Source organism: Chiroxiphia lanceolata, chromosome 20, assembly GCF_009829145.1.
Source record: "Chiroxiphia lanceolata isolate bChiLan1 chromosome 20, bChiLan1.pri, whole genome shotgun sequence".
NCBI lineage: Eukaryota > Metazoa > Chordata > Aves > Passeriformes > Pipridae > Chiroxiphia > Chiroxiphia lanceolata.
The window spans coordinates 11774843-11784907 of NC_045656.1; the positions used below are offsets into that span (position 1 = coordinate 11774843).

The 10065-nt window shown below is 56.6% G+C and overlaps 1 long non-coding RNA gene across 1 annotated transcript; it reads left to right on the plus strand.

Moving 5' to 3' along the window:
* Nucleotides 1-4798: 4798 nt before the first annotated feature.
* Nucleotides 4799-6512, plus strand: LOC116796583. Its single transcript, XR_004360420.1, has 2 exons — nucleotides 4799-5393; nucleotides 5877-6512. It is a non-coding gene; the product is annotated as an uncharacterized LOC116796583 (long non-coding RNA).
* The last annotated feature ends 3553 nt before the right edge of the window (nucleotides 6513-10065 follow it).

The following is a 10065-nucleotide window of genomic DNA, read 5'->3' on the forward strand; positions in this document are numbered from 1 at the left end:
TCTAAAAAGCTTCTCTCCGTGGCGGTCAGGCGGCGGGGTAGCCAAGGTGGCCCCAAAATGTGGGTGGGGGAACCCCAGGGAGCCGAAAAAGTGGAGGGGGAGCCGCAGTAAGGAAGCGAAGCCCGGCGGTCAGGCGGCGGGGAAGCCAAACTGGCGACGCCGGCGCCTGCGCAGTCGTTGGCAAGACGCCGGCGATCACGTGGTAAGTAAGGGCGGTCAGGCGCGGGAACGGCAACGCATGCGCAGTGGCTCTCGTACCGGTGCAGCGCTCCCTGCTCAAGTTAAGGGCCGGTTCCGGCGGCACGGCGGGACTTGCGGTCTCCCGTCTCTCCCGGGGTGTGTGTGGGGGGGAATAACATGAAGATTTTTAGGGGCGAAAGCACAAAAATTAGCGAGGGACGCTAATTTGGGTAAACTCGGTCGCCGGAAGTAGAGAGCGACCGGAAGTCCTCCAGGGCCCCGGCCCGGAAGTCCTCCAAAGCCCCGGGCCGGAAGTCCTCCAAGGCCCCGGGCCGGAAGTCCTCCAAGGCCCCGGCCGGAAGTCCTCCAAGGCCCCGGCCCGGAAGTCCGCCAAGGCCCCGGGCCGGAAGTCCTCCAAGGCCCCGGCACGGAAGTCCGCCAAAGCCCCGGACCGGAAGTCCGCCAAGCCCCCGGACCGGAAGTCCGCCAAGGCCCCGGGCCGGAAGTCCTCCAAGGCTTCGGGCCGGAAGTCCGCCAAGGCCCCGGCCCGGAAGTCCTCCAAGGCCCCGGCCCGGAAGTCCGCCAAGGCCCCGGCCCGGAAGTCCGCCAAGGCCCCGGCCCGGAAGTCCGCCAAGGCCCCGGCCCGGAAGTCCGCCAAGGCCCCGGCCCGGAAGTCCGCCAAGGCCCCGGGCCGGAAGTCCGCCAAGGCCTCGGGCCGGAAGTCCTCCAAGGCTTCGGGCCGGAAGTCCTCCAAGGCCCCGGGCCGGAAGTCCTCCAAGGCCCCGGCCGGAAGTCCTCCAAGGCCCCGGGCCGGAAGTCCGCCAAGACCCCGGGCCGGAAGTCCTCCAAGGCCCCGGGCCGGAAGTCCGCCAAGCCCATAGTAAAGATGGCGCCGCCGAGACCGGAACTCACCTGAGACCACACTAAAGATGGCGGCCCCTACCCGGAAGTTTGCCTCGGGGCCACACTCAACATGGCGCCGCCAGGACAGCAAGTTAGCCTTATACCACACTCAAGATGGCGGCGAGAGGCCCCGTTGCCTCAGAGAGGCGTCTATCCTGTTGCCTGACCTCCGCCGCGACCCGGACCCCGCCCCGCGCCCGTAGCGCCGTCTCGCCGCGCCGCTTCCCGCTGTGGGGACAGGGCGGGGCGCTCGGCGGCGCCGGGCGCGGGCGGCAGGTTCGTGGGCGGCGGCAGGCACCGGCGCGGGCAGCTCCCTCTCGGGGGCAGCCCCTCCTCGCGGCGGAGGACCCCAGCCCCTCCGCCGCACCGCCCCGTTCCGCTCCCGCTCCCGCTCCCGCTCCCGCTCCCGACCCCGACCCCGACCCCGCCCCACTCGGTCCCGCCGTGCCCTGGAGATGCTCTCGGGGCTGCGCCGCCGCCTTCCCCCCCCGGAAGCGACCCACGGCGGCACATCCGACGGAGATCGTCCTCGGGGTAAGCTGGGCGCGGCGGCGGGGGGGGCGGCCGCTCTTCTACCTCTCCCGCGGCCATGGGCGACTGCAGGCAGGGGAAGCGACAGGCAAGCTTCTCGCCTCTGCGGAGAAACTTGCACCTGCGTGCCGCCGGGTTCGGATGTGCCCTGGCATTGCGCACACACACACACACCCCGCGGTGCGGGGTCTGCGCTGCCAGGCGGCGACCGCGAGGCAGGGCCCGGCGCTCGGGGGCGGGCTGGGAAGCGGCGCCCGCGCAGAGCGAGGCGTTGGCCGGGCCGGGCCTGAAGCGCTCGGGGCCGCCGGGCAGGGCAGTGGCCGGCTGCTGGGTGCCCCGCAGAGAGAAGAGCCCGGCCCTGGGAAGGCAGCAGCCTGGGCTCGAGCTGCTCTGGACCGCTGTGGGGATGGGTTTGAAGTTTTGGGATCGCTTCTTTCTGTCCCTACCTTCCCACTGAAAACAATAACTTCAGAAGTCCTCGTCTGGACTGGTCCAGAGAAATTGTGGAGTCTCCATCCCCGGAGATGCTTAAAACGCTTTTGCTCAGGCAAAGTCGTGAGCAACCCGTTCTACCTAATCCCGCTTTTTGAGCAGCAGAGATTGGACTAGATGATCTCCAGAGGTATTGTCCAACCCCCACCGTTCTGTCCTTCTGTAAAGGAGCTTTGCACTGCCCTTTGCAACTGTAATCTGTTGATGACCTGTGTGCAGCTTGTTACACTGCAGCTTGTCACACTGAATGGCAGCCTGAATAATTTAATATTGAACTGTGATTAATCACAAGATGAAAGCTAAGATTGGCTGGTAGGAGGCAGTGTTCTTTGCTGCAGCATTTCCCACCTGAGGTAATTTTCCTTGTTCTGAAAGTGCCAAGTACAGTTGGGCAATGTACTACGTAGGAAGAAGGGAAAGAATCTCAAAAACAAATAAATGAACAAAAAAAACCCCTTTATATTTGCTTGTGCAAGAAGAAGATTGTTCTTCCACTCAACCAGGTTTTGAGAGGACAAATTAAAAATTGTTTCTCTGACAACACTATACACTGGAGGCTGTTAATGATCCCGTAGTCCGTGCTAAAGGTTTTAGCCGATTGTGTTTGTCATCAGCTTTTACTAAAGAAAAAGCAAGCCTTCTTGGCTGTGTGGATATTCCAGGAACGAAACGATTCCATTCATGTAGATAATGATAACAGAGCCAAACCAAAAATATTGTAAGTGTCCTATGTGGAACAATATACAGAATTTCAAAAGGGATTGTAGTGGTCCCATATACAGAACTAACATACTTCCTGTTCCTTATTTGCTGATCAGGTCATATTTATCTGCCTGTCAGGACTGTTGGAGCGCTGGATGGAGAGCAGGTCATATGAAGAGGATTACGGAGTAAAAGGCAGCTTGTACTGAAGTGCAGGGAAAGTATAAATATTTATATATATTGGCACAGTGCCTAGCCTTAATGCTTAAAATCCTTTGGAGAGCTGTCTGCATATTTACTGTATTAATGATCAAATGCAAGGCTGTGTTGGGAAAGGTCTTCCATTTGGAAGTCAGTAGTTGAGACTGTCTTGCCTATGAAAAAGAGGGAGAATTTTCATTAGAGGATGTAGGATTCTGGCTGGTAATAGTCTTAGTTCGAGGTATTTTTAGAGAATTGATTTAACGCAAGCAGAACAAATGGCCAGAAGTGTAATGAGAGACAAGTTGACATTAGAAAGTAGATGTGCATTTTGAATGTATTATCATAGCAACTAATTAAATTCTCCCTCTCTTGCTGTTCTGGGGACCTTTTAAATGTGCTTTGGCTAAATAAAAAGTATTAGACTGTTTCAGAGCCAAAAGGTCGGTTCTTGTTGTCTCTTTTGCACTTTAATTCTAGTACGCTGATACTTGCTAACCGCTTATAACCCTAGATGCAGAATGAGAACTTGGGTTATTAACAGTAAACAAGTCAACAGCAGAAAGACTTGACCTTTCTTTTGAATTGCCCTACAGTGTTAAAAAATACCAAACAAACCTCCTTCCCCAAAGAAACACCCCCCAAAATACCCCAACAACTCACCAAACAGAAAATCACCGGCAACCAAAAAGCAGAAGTAACAAACACGAACAGCAAGCGGAGGAAGAGTTTGAAAGCGGGATGGACAGAAGCAGAAGTGTTACTGCCCACTCTTAGGCCACTGTGCTGATTCAATGGGTGTTGTTAGGTTTAGATTAGTAGTTCCTTGTTGTTGGGTTTTTCGGTGGTGTTGATTTTTTTGTTGTCGATGTGGGGGATTGTTCGTTTGTTTGGTTTTCATTTGTTGTTTTTTTTTTTCTGTATTAAAAATCTGGCTCAGTTACTCTCTAGTTCTGGTGTGTTTTCTTTTCCAGGTGGTTGGTGTTTCTGCAGTGTTTGGCACAGGACCGGGTGAGTTTTTTACCCAGCTTTCTAAAGCTGTAGATGAATAGGAGAGGGAAGGGGATGACTTCTGGTCCGCAACCCAGTGACCACTTCCTGAAGGTCCTGATTCATGAGTCTGCTCCTTTGATTTGAAGGAGTGTACAGTTGCCATAGCCAAGGTAGCCTAGGGTGTCCAGTATCAGCATAAAAAGCAGCAGTAAAAAGGAACTATTCAGAGATGAATTTTTGTGCTGTTCCGTGAAAAAGTAAAAGCTATCTGTGCCAGCAAGTCTGTGAAGTAATTTTTTTTCTTGTAATTCCATACCAAGTTTTGAATTGTTGCTGTTTTAATGAAGTATGTTCATTGATTTTGCATCCGTTGGTTTCAGAATCCAAATCCGGGGAGAAAAGTACTGTTAGTCTTTCTGAAATGTCTCTCAAACATGAAAGCCTAGAGAAAACTTTTTTTTTTGAGTAAAAAGAAGCCTCCAGGATGATCCTTATGCAATACAGATCATGTGTTTTTCAGACTGAACGCACTCCCTTTATTCACCTTTTCAGAGAGTATCGTCCACAATACGAGCGCCCGAGAAAAACACTGGTAAGTGGTTTTAGCTGGTTTACACCTGAACAGTGTATCTTGGGTCACTTTTATGCACACAATTGCCTTTATGTTGAGAGGGTCTAACATTTCATTTACTAGTCGTACTCACTGTGGGAAAACTCCTGTCCTGAAGGAGTCCACCGTTTGCCTTTTTTTTCCTAGATGTGCTGGAGCATATCTTTACAAAGATAAAGGTTTTGCAAAACAGATGTTGCTCACTGGTTTAGTGCTAATATTTGAGCTAATTGTGTGAAAATGATTGGGAAATAAGATTGTGTCTTCCATTCAGATGGATAGAGAGTTCTTAAAAATAAATTTCCAAAGGGATTTGTTGAGACTATCCCTGTATCTTCCTGCACCGGTGAAGAGTACTAGTTTGACTTAGTAAGAAAGACTGAATTGCAGTGCCAAAATCAGTAGCTCTGCTCACCTTGAGTTCTGGCTGTCCAAAGGACAGTTCTCTGCAGGCACAGCTCCACAGAGTTTGGCTTCCCGGCGCTGCTGAACAGGTCCTAGAATCCCACCTGACCGGAGGTTGCTTTCCACGCTTAGTCAGAAGTTCTGTGTAACCTCAGTTGAAATGTAAGACCTGCACAGTGACTTCTGCTCTCTGACTGGGGGACAGGCTGCTGGGTTTGGGTGAGGTTTCTCTTCTCCCGATGTTTTAAATGTTCTCAGAATCCACATGTAAATCTTTATCTACGGGAGAAAGCTCAAAATAAACAAAAGAGAGAGCAGCTGGAACACTTGTGGAAGGACATGGGCAGCGTGTGTGTGCAGGGCAGCACACTGGCAGGTACCTCCCCAGGAGGATCAAGTTTACTGCAGAAGTTTTCTGAAGAGTTTGCCTTGTGAAGTAGTACAGTGCTTCTTTGTCCTCACAGCAGAAGTGTGAAAGCAGCTCCGTGTTAGAGGAGCGGGGCTTTAGTTGCTGTGGGATTGGTCACACTTAGCTCTTCCTGTGTCAGTCACAGGTTTGGAAGAAACCCCGCTGAGTAGCTAAAGCAGTGGACCTACTAGAAATAATGAAATACTTTAGAAAAGGCGAAACAGTCAGCTCAGAATAGGAGAAAGCTCTGCTGTTGGCTGCGCTGTTCCTTAGATGAGGCGAGTAGGTGCTGATGGAGTCTGTCCTGTGTCTGGGATCCACAAGCAGCTTTCTGTCCCCTTAGAGCAGGTGTTCTGTCTGCACAGAAACACAGCAATGAAGTTGTCAGTGCACACGCTCCCTTACCTTTAGCAAGCTGGTTTGTCTACAGCCGTTTCTGTTCCCTTCAAGGACCTGATGCTTCTGCAATGGGTCCCTCTGAGCTAATTCTAACACGGGGAGCTCTCGATGAAGAGCAAGAAGACAGGGAGAGTGACGCTGATGGCATTGACCATGAAGGTAAGGGAATGAGGTCTAAAAGCTGCCTCTCAAGAAATCCCCTCTATATTTCATGACCTGGATGGACTGTAAGGAGAGCCTAGCAAACAAGCAAACATTCAGTCACCTGACGTGTCAGAATCTGTAGCGGAAGCTCCGCTGCAATGGTCAGTGCAGGGATATCACTCTGTAAGCTTTGTGAAAGTTCAATTGTAAATTTTCTATTCGAGTAATTAATAGGTGTATAACACACATAAACCAGAGAACTCGTTAGGCTTGGGGCATGCAGTGACCTCTGAACCTGATTGATGCACAGATGTGTCCATCATCTTTTTGGCCTTACAGTTTGTGGCCCTGGCTCTCTTCCCTTTTCCTGTGACTGTGGTCTTGGAGCAATCTTCTAAGTTGTTACAGTGTGATTTTTCTCTTATATAGCTCACAGACTTAATCTTCCTTCTTTCCCTGTTCCGCTGATGGGTAGGATCACTTATTTCCTTTGCCCTGTAATGTAGTTGAAGATGGAATAGACTTTCTATGTTGCTTTGGCTATCCTGATTCTAACTTTTTTTCAGAACCACAAGTAGAACAAGTACTGAAATAGCGCTGAACTTCGGCAGCAGCGAGGACTGCGCAGGAGAAGGAGGCTGGGCAGCGGGCCTGGGGCGGGCAGGGGGATGGGGGTGGGGGCGGGCACTTAAAGGATTTCGGCCGGGGAGCTGATCTCAGCCAGCACCCAGTCGGGGCAGTCTGAGTCCCCGTAGAAGCAGAACTGCTGCGTGGGGAGAGGCGGTCAGAGGCGCACTGCCGCTCTGCGTCCTGCCCGCTCCCCGGCCCACCAGGTCGCCGCTGCTCCCCGGTCCCCCATGCCGCACAGTCCGCCTTCGCGCCCCGGAAGCGCCCCGTGTGCCGGGGGGGGGCTCCCCGAGGGGCTCTGCAGGGGCCTTGGGGCCGGGACCCCGGGGGTGCAGCCCGACCAAGGGGCGGGGCAGAGGACGGGGTCCCGGGGACGGGACCCGGGACGGCCACGGACCCGCGGGAAGGGCCCCTCCGACACGGCCCTAGTCCCTCCTCCCGACCACCCGAGCACCTCCCGCCACCCCCGGCCCCGGCCCCGCGGGCTCCAAGCCCCGCCAATCCGGGCCCGAGGCAGCGTCTGGCCCGCCAATCCCGGCCCGCCTTCCTCGGCGCCGTCCAATCACAGCCCGCCTTTTCAATCCGGCAGCGGTCCCGCAAGCTCTGCCCGCTCAGCCGCGGCGCGGCCCCTCCGCGCGGCCCCGTCCCCCCGTTCCCCTCAGGTGCCGCTGGGACCGCGGAAGGGCGGTGGGAGCTCCGCAATCACGTCCCGTCCGGGAGCTCTCCCAGGAGAAGGGGAGGGAGGCGGGGAGCGGGCGGGAGGGGCTCCGGGAGCGGGGCCTGCGGGGCTAGCGGGGTTCTCAGGAACCGGCGGGCGGGGATTGGCGGGGCTGGAACGGGGGGGCGGGGCTGTGCGGGCCGCGGGCAATAAACGGCGGGGGGGGGGGTGCGGGGGGGACAGTTCGGCGGCGGAGGTGGAAACGGCGCTGGAGCGGCGGGAGCCGGGGCGAGATCGGCGGTGAGCTGGGGCGGGGCTCCCGCGGCTGCCGCTCCAGGCACGTAGCCTGGCTCGGGCACAGGAGCCGCTCTCTCCGGGAGGTTCTGGCTCCCGCCGTGCAGGTCCGATCCCGGCCCGCCACTCCCAGCCCGCTTTTCTCCGCTCCGTCCAATCGTAGCCCGCCCTTTCAATGGGGCCGCGGTCCCGTAAGCTGTGCCCGCTCAGCCGCGCCGCGGCGCGCCCCCCTTCCCCACGTTCCCCTCAGGCGCGGGTGCCACAGCTCCGCGCTCACGTCCCGTCTGGGAGTTCTTCCGGGAGGCGGGGAGGGGGCGGGAGCGGCGGCAGCCCTTTCAATGGGGCCGCGGTCGAGCAAGCTCTGCCCGCTCAGCTGCGGCGCGGAGCCGTCCCCCTCTCCACCTCGCCCCCCCGCGTTCCCCTCAGGCGCCGGTCTCGCCGCCTTTGCTTCGGGATCCGCCGGAGCCGCGCCTGCGCTGCCGCGGTGCCCGCAGGCGCTGTTGAAAGGGCGGGTGGGAGGCCCGCGGTCCCGTCCCGTCCCGGAGTTCTCCCGGCAGAAGGGGAGGGAGGCGGGGAGCGGGCGGAAGCGGAGCAGGCCCTGGGAGCGGGGCGTGAGGGGACAGCGGGATTCTTGGGGACGGGCAGGCGGGGATTGGCGGCGCCGGACGCTGCCGGACGCTGGGATTGGCTGGGCTGGCACGAGGGGGGCGGGGCTGTGCGGGCCGCGGGCTATAAATGGCGGGGGGGGGGGGCGCGGGGGGGCAGTTCGGCGGCGGGGCTGGGGGCGGCGCTGGAGCGGCGGGAGCCGGCCCGGGATCGGCGCGGCCGCCGCGCCGAGGAGCGGCGGTGAGCCAGGCTGGGACCCTCGCGGCTGCCGCTCCAGGGAGCGGTGGGGAGCCATGGGGCAGCACCCCCTCGGCTGCCGATCCCAGGGGGAGCTGGGGTCGGTCCCCCACAGCTGCCGAGGCAGGGCGTTGGGCAGGCGGTGTCCCGGGCAGCTGTGCCGGCCAGCTTTGGTCAGTGCTCAGGGGGGGAGCAGCCCATGCTCAGGGGTGCTCCCCCGAACCAGAAGGACTAGGATGCAGCCTCTCAGTGGGGCTGGTATTGAAAGTATCGTTACAAAGAAAAGTAATAAAAGATGTTTCATTCTATTATAATTTTATTTTACTTTTATTTTCATCTTTGACTACTTGATTGTTTATTCTATTGTTTTGTTGCTGTTCCCGTTGGGAACAGAGATATTTAAGTGAACGACAAAGACTGATTTGTGACCTTGTCAACAGCCCCGGGCTGCAGAGATACTCAGGAGCAGATTTAGGCAGAGGCAGCAGAAAGCTGAGGAAGAGGCAGCAGAAAGCTGAGGCAGAGGCAGCAGAAAGATGAGAACCTGGAGCTCGGGCAGCAGAGCTGGTGGAGACATAAAGACGGTAGGACTGTGGGCAGAACAAGAGTGGGGCTGGATTAGGGAGCGTGGACCTGGCATAAGTACTGCAGGGATGGAGCTGGGATAAAAATAGTCAGACCTGGCCTGGAATGTGGGCTTGAGAGCTGGGGTGGAAAACTCAGACCTTTAACAAAAGAGAGCTGCTAGGATTGGAACGTGCAGCAGCTTTACCAGGAGCTGACAGCAGAGCTGTCAGAGAAATAAAGGTTGTGGGTCTGGGTATGGGATAGGGAGAGTGGTGCTCGGGAAGGGACTGCGGAGCAGGGATAGGGACTGTGGCACTGTAGCAGAAATCACTGTAGGATTGAGACAGGGACTGGCATCGTCGCTGAAATCCCTGTGTGGCTGTGGAACTGGGATTATAGATGGGAATGTGGACTGAGAGGCTGGGGCTGAAATGAGCATAGTGTTAGGAATGCATGTCTGGAGCTGGGAGGGTGTCTGGAGCTCAGATAGGGCCTGTCACTGAGAGGCTGGGGTAGGGATGGCTTCTGGGCTTGGGACTGTAACACTTGGGCAGTAATGACAGCAATCAGTGTGAGATAGGGCCTGTGACACTGTCGCTGAAATCCCTGAGTGGCTGTGGAAAAGAGATTAATGGGCGGGAATGTGGATTGGGTGGGTAGAGCTGAAATCACTGAGGGGCTGGGGTAGGGAGAGGGTTTGGGCTTGGGACAGTAACACTTGGGCAGTAAGGACAGCAATCACTGTGAGATACGGCTGTGGCACCGTCGTTGAAATCCCTGTGTGGCAGTGGAGTTTAGATTATAACTGGGAATGTGGACTGAGAGGTTGAGGCTGAAATGAGCATAGTGGTAGGATTGCATCTGTGGAGCTGGGAGGGTGTCTGGAGCTCAGATAGGGCCTGTGGCACCGTCACTGAAATCCCTGTGTGGCAGTGGAAAAGGGATTAATGGGCGGGAATGTGGATTGGGTGGGTAGAGCTGAAATGAGTCTAGGGCAGGGATCTGGACTTTGGAGTTGGGATCGGGTTTGTGGAGTTGGAGGAGCACCTGGGGGACTGGGATTGGGAGTGTGAGGCTGGAGCTGGAAAGTCACAGAGCTGGAGCCAA